This window comes from Onychostoma macrolepis, chromosome 18 (assembly GCF_012432095.1).
Source record: "Onychostoma macrolepis isolate SWU-2019 chromosome 18, ASM1243209v1, whole genome shotgun sequence".
NCBI classification, from domain to species: Eukaryota; Metazoa; Chordata; class Actinopteri; order Cypriniformes; family Cyprinidae; genus Onychostoma; species Onychostoma macrolepis.
Window position 1 is genome coordinate 11,686,856 of NC_081172.1, and position 10,330 is coordinate 11,697,185.

At 33.2% G+C, this 10,330-nt stretch overlaps 1 protein-coding gene across 4 annotated transcripts in view; it reads right to left on the reverse strand.

Moving 5' to 3' along the window:
• The window catches only part of megf11 (multiple EGF-like-domains 11), a 118,724-nt gene extending 111,770 nt beyond the window's left edge, over positions 1-6,954 (reverse strand). For all 4 annotated transcript variants that reach the window (XM_058752225.1, XM_058752227.1, XM_058752226.1 and 1 more), the window contains exon 1: positions 6,723-6,954. The gene's annotated coding sequence lies outside the window, so the exon portion shown is untranslated. The remainder of the gene's footprint in view (positions 1-6,722) is intronic.
• Positions 6,955-10,330: the final 3,376 nt, after the last annotated feature.

Here is a 10,330-nt window from a genome sequence, read left to right on the forward strand (position 1 = left end):
TTGATCAAAAATATTGTAAATATTGTGAAATATTCCTGTGATGGCAAAGCTGAATTTTCAGCAGCCATTACTCCAGTCTTCAGTGTCATATGGTCCTTCAGAAATCATTCTAATATGCTGATTTGGTGCTCAAGAAATTTACTGTAAATGTTAAAAATAGTTATGCTGCTTAATATTTTTGTGCAAACCACGATACATTTTTTTTTAGGATTCTTTGATGAATACAAAATTCAAAAGAACAGCATTTATTTATTTATTTGTTGACGCTTTAATGCATCCTTGCTGAACAAAATAATTAATTTGTTATTTAAAAAAAAAGGTTTTGCTGACATTTTGTATCCACATTTTGTAAAATCTTAGATTCTAATCCTACATTCACCAGACTCTAGACTCATAGGGTTGGAACATTTTCAAATCCTCAAAACAAAATCTTTTTTATGTCTTGCCTGGTTACATTTATTTATAAATTATAAAGTATTTGATAATTTAGAAGCTAGTTTGCCCTTCTATCCCGCACTTCAACGTAAGACATAGTCTCACTGCAAAAGGCTGACTTTATTTGACAGTAATGTCTTTGAAAGAAAAAGTCCCCCGAGAGTTGTCTAAACAATCTTCCTCTTTCAAGTGTTCTGTTGGACCAATGCAGCTCAAAAGAATTGTTTGATTATTAATGAGTAGACAACACAGCAAATACGAGCTGTTCTGTTTCCTAAAGAAGTTTTCACCGTGTTTCATGCAAGCCCTTAAATCGTAACATAAAATTACAACACCTTCCATTCTGCTCCAGGCATTACTAAAAAGGCTTTTTTGGTCTTATTGTGCATGATTCATCTGTGTACTTTTTTGTACATTCACAGCACCTTATAAAAGCTTAACAAGCACTCCATCTCTATACTTTCCTGTAATCAAAGACATGTTTGGCATGTCTCTTTCAAATTAGTTTTGGGAATTGTCCTCCCAGTGGAAACGTAAACACTAACCTCTGGGTTAACATGGAGAAAAACATCTGTGAGACCGAGACCAAGTACTGACACAAAGATCTTAATTGAAAGAACATAATTTGCTTTACTGAGACAGGCGATGACATGCAACATTGTAGTCCACAGTGAAAATATACAGACTAAGGTCAGGAGACAAGGATGAGCAAATACATGCTATCAAAAAAATAAAAATAAACTGTGGCTGTCCTTGATCTGAAATCTTCTGTATATACCATCAGAAGAAATGAGAAACATACATCAAGGTTTTCAATTACTGAGCAAAAGCTGAACCCAAGAAGGTTCGGCTAATGGCTTTATATTTTTCATTAACATTTCTTAATGCTCCCACTATGACCCCAGGGTATTTGTTCAGTGTATAATGTTCAATACGCTTTGGATAAAATAACATCTATCGGCCAGCTCATTAAGAAATCAGCTTGATTTGCAGAATAAAGGTCAGTTCTTACTATGCCATTGAAGGTTTCCTCTACTGAGCACTGTCTTCAGTGCCATTGCATATCATCCACTGTTACTGTAAAATACATGTTGATATGTGCATTGTGAGATATAATTGTAGGCTACTGTCAGTCCTCTATTACAAGATAAATAGAATAAAAGAGATGACTGATTACCTCTGAATTTCGACCTTTCCAACCCCCCAACAAATAAAAAGTTTTTAAAAAACATTACCAGTAGGGGTGTGCAATATATATCGTCTGCGATTATATTGTAATTGTTGTTTTAACGATGTGCAATTTGTATTTTGCAAAAACCAAACAGAACACTTACGGAGTGCACGCTTACGTGATGAAGGGCGCGTGCGCATTTAGACAGTGTTCTTTCACTGCATGATTCAGTCTAATAAAATGCATTAAGAATGATCACAAAATTCAAGATATGGGGGCAGAAAATGTGTACATATATATATATATCATTTCATATGGGCAAAATCACATGAAGAGTGCCGTTTTTTTTTCTTCAAAAATAAGCATGATTACAAATTTGATATTGATTTTATACAACAGTTCAATAAACAATAATTTAATATTAAGAGACTTACATTTTAGACACCATATTGCATGTTTTTCTCCATTTCGCCAACAAAAAAAATTAGTTTTGCGTCTCTGAGCAACAGGACGATGTTGTTTCGTTCCTGAATGAATCAACCATTTAAATGATTCGGTTCAGTCGTAATGACTCACTTGTTAACAGTGACTTGCTGCCACCTACTGGCGATTGTAATTTCACATTCAAAGCATCTTTTCATTTTAAAATAATTTCAAATATCAGTATTCAATGTTTTATGTTTAAAATATTAAAACATTATGCATTTGTAACTGCAGGTTAAAGCACTCCATGTCCCTCTGAGCTGCATTAAACAGTGTGTAAATACATCTAAATGCCACTTCATATGCAACTTATGCAAAGATTAATTTTGTTGATACTGGTTTCATTTGTTTGGTAACAGCCTAAATGTCTTATTACTCTAATTGACTGATTAAATGTAAGAATTTACATTTGCAGCTGTCCACGGTAGTCAGATATCAGCACAATAACACACTCTGCAAAATATCGTCTAATTATCGTCATCAAAAAAATCCCCCAAAATATTGTGATATCATTTTTTTTCCAATATCGCACACACCTAATGCCTTTTCCAATTTAGAAAATGATTCATTCTTATTATAATTGGCTGCTGCTTCATCCATTATTTTATGGTTTACATAGACAGACTGTTTAATAATAAACCTACATACATATTCTTACCATCTCGGTTTTTTGTTGTTGTGCATTTTTCACAAATAGGGTAAAATAGGGCCTGAAAGTAGTATTTTATGCTATTATAAGTAAAAGGAGTTGCTTAACCTTCAGATTATGTTCAACCTCAAATGGTTAAAGTAAATATTATATGAGCCGTTTTACTTTCTATTAATTTTATATGAGGCGTGCCATTTTAAACTATTTACACTCTTTGGTAAAAGGCTTTTAAAACACCAATGTATGTGATTATGAGATTTTCTAGCAATTAACATTAAATGAACACCAAACGGACATTTTTTATACCATAAATAATGAATTAAAAAAAACAAACCAGAATACGAAACAGGTTATGGAACACTGCCTGCATATTCAGATATTAATCCTGTTTCAGCAAAGGTAAAACATTTTCTTGGGGGAAAAGCCCTATGTAGCTCCATAAATCGCTCTTGTAAAGTGAGCCCATCAGCAATGATAGGACAGATAGGTATAAATCTGAAGAGCAGCAAAACACTAGAAACTATTTTATACAACATCATGACGTCATGCACAAACAAACACCAGGGCCATAAACAATTGATCTCAAGTCTTCCATGATAAGTACATGTCTATATAGCATCCTAATGCATAATACATCTACAATCCAACAGCAACCTCATCTATTCAAGTCTCCATTTCCCTGTTTGTGTCAGTCATAATAATTAAGGTACAAAATTGACATGAAAATGAGTAAACCGGTAGACATATAAAGGAAATGGAAACTAAGCAGAGACTCAAATGAGGGTCACAACAAAACAAGGACATTTCATCCAGTTTCTATAGCAATTTTCCAAACACTGATGATTACCTTTACACACATAAAGCATCAGTCTTTAAAACTCAAAATGGATATTCCATGATTCTTAAATCTCCTTGATTATATTAGCATCTAAATCCTCTAAATTCCATGCAATGGCTGAAACAAACATAAAATATAAAAATGAGCTAACAGCTTGTGATACTAACATTAAATTTATGTTGTTGTGATTACATTTAACCAGACTGAATAAAAATAAATAAGCCTTTCAAATCTGAATACTAACACAAAAGGATGCAGCTCATTTTCTGCATTGATCTGAGTCAGTGTAGCCACAGAATACTAATGAAATCTTAATTTGAAACTACCCCTATATGCTTCAATTCACCAGCACCAATACCTAACCAATTAAAACGAATCTCATCTGCAATTCGAAAATCATCAGGCCTAAATATTTCAGAAATGTGCAAAAGCACATCATAAATTTAAATTTGATTCAGAACTTAAAATGCCAGGTAAAGCATAATGTTAAAGCGCATTGTCCTTGGGAATTCAAACAACTATTAGCAATGCACAGCCAGTGTTCCTTCATTAATCAGCACTAATTAAGACTATTGATTGAAGCAAACATCAGGATTTCCAGCTGAAAGGGTTTATTAGACTGTAAGGCGATGGCACAGCGAGGAAAATATCCAAAAGGTTTGCCTTTGCCCTTGGTTCAGGATTCACTTTGCAAACCAGCTCAGAAAATTAAACCAAAAATGCCCCTGCTTCCCTGTCATTAAGTGCTGTCAGGACGAATCAGAGCTCACAGGCCAGTGGTGCTGCACAAAGCAGCGCTCAGTCTCTCATTGTTGAGCCTCCTGTCTCACTCACACACATGCATGCTCAGTCACACAGAAGGTTAGGCTTGACAACAACGTCCCAGGACTCAAAACATAACACATCAAGGTCATATTGAACTAGTCGTAATAGGTAGAAGCAGTCAGCATCATCAAACATTATCATTATTTTCATATTTGCTCTAAATCTTGTGCATCATTTATTTAGATATTGTTGTTGTAACATTATATTATTCATGATTCTCTGGTCAAATGTAGTGTCTGTATTTACATAATAACTACATATTATATTGGGAGAAGCAAAGTTTTGCACCTTTTCACCTTTTAAACCTATTAGCAGTTCTGGAAATTACTTGACTCAAGACTGAGCAGCATTTAAATTTAATGTGTAATTTTTACAATATGCACATATTAATATATATTCATGCATTGGGGGGGGGAAAACAAAACACAACAATGCCTTTTTTTTAGTTTGTCTTGAAGGAATAATTGGGCAGAATAAATAGCAGCCAAATAATGAATATCTTCTCAACAAGACTGCTGTTTAATTAGGCTAAAAGCTCAAGACTGGAAACAAAAGCTGCATTACTGTATTGGCAAAGTACATTTATGACTTTTTGACAGATGGCTGTAATGCAGTCTAGGCAAGTCGACTAACCAACACGCAGGCAAGCACAGCCCTAGATATGCCAGACAGACTGAGAAACAAATGAGAGTCAGACAAAACTATGCACACATTTGCTTCACATGCAACAAAACCCATAATGTTTTTCCACATTCTGAATTAAATGCAGGTCATACACACGTCAAAGACGAGTACAAAAAACTAACATCTGACTTTCATGTCAGTAACAGAAATATGCATCTTATTTTACATCATAAAGGGCATTGGCCAGTCATCTATATGACGTTAGTTTGCAATGAGAAAGTCAATAGTCCTGATGTTACGAGACATTTAACTTGGTTTTTAACAGGCAGAGAAAGCAACTGCCTCACAACCTGGAAAGCTCAGACATACATTTTCAAAAATAAAGTTACAAAATAAACCAAATTAGAAACAAATGATGTCCCACAAAACAGCATACACTGACAGTCTTATGTATGATAATAAACACAGAAGGGCCAACCAATTATATTTTATATAGAGCTGTTCTTGTCTGTATGAAGGAATATTGTCCCTGATATTGTTGCTGGAAAAAAAATGACTCTACTATATCATCTAAACCTGCTATATTTCTATATTTACAGGACTGCATCTGTTTGGTTCTGAACATCTCAATAAGGCTGTCAAATTGCTCAACAGAGCCATCTAGTGGCCCCGAAACTTTAAATCAAAAGTAATGAATGGAAAGAAGACGATCCCGAGCGACCGTCGTCTCGTCTCAAAGAAAGAAACACAGTAACTTGCCTATTCAGTAAATTTGTCAGTCTTCATTAGCATACATAAACTCGTTTTATGAATACCTGTTAATGTTTTACAATGAAAGCGTTACAGTTACAACCCTTGTAAATTACAGTGGCAAGACAAGGTTTCACAGACATCAAAACATTTCGAGTGGTTTGATAATGCAATATTCTACACTATTTATTAAATAATATTACGTCAGTAAAAGATTCAGATAGCAAGATAAAATATGGATAGATTAAGTGAGCATATTTGATTTTAATTACATATACAACAACGCATTTAGTTTAGCATTTAGATTTATAACAGCATTTCCTAGCTAAAATAATTAGAGCCAGAAAAATCTCGATTGAATGAAGACACTGACTGGAGAACTGTAGGCTACTGGATACGATACATCAACTTTGGCTACAGGAGAAAATCTACCACGCTTATAAATAAATATAGACTGCAGCGATGTAGGTTGGCCAAATTGAGCTCACACAAACGATCTTGTCGCCCAAAATGAGCTAAAATGACATATGATAAAGAATAGTTATCAATAAATAAATAAATAGCTTAATTTTCTCCAAATAAAGATTTTATTTACATTCATTAGCGAGCTTACAGAATGAAAACAGATGTAAATGTCGTATGTATAGAGTGTAAAGAGTAGCCTAGGCTATTAAATATCATTAATGAAACCATATGTCCTAAATGTACCTTTATTGGCCAGTTTAACTATCAACTGAAATTGTAGGCTACTCGAATAAAATGTTCACAGACTAAATTTATATAGTCGCCTGAGGCTGAATTTTGTAAATAAGATTTTTTCAATAGAAATTCAGCATGATATAGGCAATTCATCCCGTTTACTGAACAGCTTACATATGATTCATTTGTAATACTATTTTGTTCCAGATTGCAGTATAGGCTAAAGAAACGAGATATAAAACACATACCTTCTCCTGGTCCGTTTTACTTTCCCTGATCTGAAATCGCTGCTTGCTGTTCGTCCATAGTCTTCGTCTCTGGAATTAAACTCTCCACTTTCTCGTAGGTAGGCTAATTTATGGCAGCCTACATGAAGAAGAGTCCTGGAGTGTATTTGATAAATTTCGATGTACTGTTCGCCTTGTCAGGCTAGTGTTGCCGGAGCGCTGCGCCGCGGATCGTCCTCTGGAACCTGCTCTGTTGCCGAATGTTTCTGCCTCTCGCGCGGCCTCATTTTAAACTCACGTGACGTCAGAGATCATGGTGCTCGGACTGCAAGCGCTTAAACAACGCATAGGCTATACGTTTTGCTGGAGAAAATACAGTTCTCGGTGAACTTTTACCTCAGTGTCACACTTAAAGCAAAACCACGATTTTAGTAAATACAGTGAAAAAAAAAAAAACGTAAACATTAAATTAAATCTCACTCTGTTTCAGGGACGTGCAGAGAGTTCCTCAGGGGCAGGGGCTCAAATGTAAAAAGGGGCAATATGAGGGGAGAAAAAAATTATAGGTCAAAAGATTGGATACATTACTATTTTATATTTTTGCAAGAAGTCACTTATAGTCATCAAGCCTGCATTTATCTGATCAAAATTTTAATATGCTTTATTAATTTAATTTATCTACTTAATGCATTTTATGCAATGCTGATTTATTAGCAATGTTGAAAACCTTTAATACTTTTTCAGGATTCTTTGATGAATAAAAAGTTAAATAAGAACAGCATTCATTTAAAATATAACTTTTGTAACAATATAGCCTACACTACCGTTCAAAAGCTTGAGGTCAGTATTTTTTTTATTTTTAAAGAAATTAGTTTTTATTCAGCAAGGATTTGTTCAATTGATTGAAACAATGATAGTAAAGATTGATATTGTTAGAAAACATCATTAACTTTTTATTTATCAATGAACCTCAAAAAAGTATCAAAGGTTCCAATAAATAAAAAAATAAAAATAAAAATAAAAATAAAACAAAATTAAGCAGCACAACTGTTTCCAACATTGATAATAAATCAGCATATTAGAATGATTTCTGAAGGACCATGAATTGAAGAATGGAGTAATGATGCTGAAAATTCAGCTTTGAATCACAGAAATAAATTATATTTTATTAAAATAGTATAAATGTATATTAAAATATAAAAACATTCTTTTGAATTGTAATGATATTTCACAATATTAGGCTAGTTTTTTCTGTATTTTTGATCAAATAAATGCAGGCTTGATGAGCATAAGACACATTCATAATGATGCATAATTATCAAAAATGGTAATATGATAAAGTCCTTTTACGTCACCATTTCGCCAGCCTACACTTCACATAACAGGCCTGTAGGTGGCACTTGGGCTTAAATAACTATGATAGTTTCATCAAATAGAAAACGGTGTAGTGTATATCATACATAAATATGAGTGAATTGAATAGCCTATTATTGCGACTTTTGGCGTGCAGCGCTTTTGTAGTCGTTTAGCATACATTTTCATTTATAAAATGAGACAAACCGCAGATCCAGATCGCTCCACAAATAAGCTCGTCTGTCCCATGTCATTTTCAACCGATTTATGAATTAGAACGGAAAATAACAGCTCCACTTCACATATTGACCAATGAAATTTGAACTTCTTGTGCCAGATCATAATTGGTTGTATTATACATGACAAACGGGCATTGATGAATTATGTACTATTCTAAAATATATAATATGTGGATTTTTAATTAAATTGACACACTAGCTTTGATTATTGATGAAAAATGTTTAAAATATTGTTTGGTTTATTTTTTCCTTCCGTCGACCCATAGGCACTCACTGAAAGAACCATATATGGCTCGAGAGCCTCGGTTTCCGAACAGACTGGAATATCAGTCAATCGAGCAAAACGCACGAAACCCATAGCAACGCCTCAGATTGACAGATATGTAAAAAATAAACAGGAATTTTCCGACTTTTGAGCAATTAGTTACTGTTTTGTACAAACTGTCATGTTAATTAGAATTCAAATGCCTTTTGGTTTATTGACCACAATATCATTGCTATTTGTCCGAGAGGGGCACTTTTTAATAATTTTGAAAAAGGGCAGGGGCTCAAGCCCCCAAAGCCTGTGATTTCAAAGCTGAATTTTTGCATCATTACTCCAGTCATTCTAATATTCTGATTTGCTGCTCAAAAAACATTTATCATTGTTATTATTGTTATTATTATTATTATTATGCTGAAAACAGCTGAGTAGAATTGTTTCAGGTTTCTTTGATGAATAGAAACTTGCAGAAGAACAGCATTAATCTGAAATAGAAATCTTTTGTAACATTATAAATGTCTTTATCATCACTTTTGATCAATTTAAAGCATCCTTGCTAAATAAAAGTAATAATTTCTATCATTTACCCCCCCCCCCCTAAAAAAAACAATATATATATATATATATATACTGACTTTTGAATTATATAGTGAAATGTTACAAAAGCTTTTTATTTCAGATAAATGCTGATCTTTGTATCTTTCTATTCATCAAAGAATCCTGATCAAAATGAACTGTTTTAAACTTTGATAATAATAATAATAATAATAATAATAATAACAAAATGTTTCTTGAACAACAAATCAGCATATTAGAATAATTTTAGAAGGGTCATGTGACACTGAAGACTGGCGTAATGATGCTGAAAATTTAGCTTTGATCACAGGAATAAACTACATTTTAAAATATATTCAAATAGAAAGCAGTTATTTTAAATAAATTTAAATTGAATTCTTTAAAAAACATTAAAAATCTTACTGTTCAAAAACTTTTGACTGGTAGTACATATTCATCAATATAACAAAATTTTTGTTTTCATCATTTCATGTTTAATAATTTAATCCTTTCACAATGGATTTCATTGTACACAATATCTTCAATATTAATCTTAACGTCATATAAAATGATGAAATAAATCTAACCTACTAAGGCTATTGTGTTGATTAGGCTTCTCATTTTCCACCATCCTTTTTAACTTAATACGTTTATGATGTTTATGTTTACTGATAATAATAAAACACACAACAGTCTGTTTCTTCACCCAGCAGTGAGTATATACAGTAAAAGCCACCATATAGGAGCAGAGTACTAACCTGTATCCTAGGCCCATCCTTTAACAGATCCTTCATGATCGCTTCATAATATGCTACACAAGACAGGATAATGCAGACAATAAAAGATCTTAGTTTGTATCTGCAAATAAAGCCCTTCGCAGATTCAAGATCTACACTGAACACGTCTTGAATAAAAATGACTTAGGACGAGACCATTTATACAGTGAATCAGTATCAGCTCATAAATATCATTTTCTGTTTTTGCTTACTCTTTTTCAAACTTACACATCATTAATTTTACACAACTCTTCAATTTTAATAATATCTGATGTTCCTAAGAGGACATGATTTCTTGCATACCTAAATGCAAATTCAGTAATTATCCAGATCTGCTTTTTATGAAATCACAGGAGGGAGCCTATCAGAATAGCTGACGGAGCAAATCTGCCTGTTGCACCAAATTGTTGAGTAAGTTACTGATAAACTGCTTACAGCTATAAA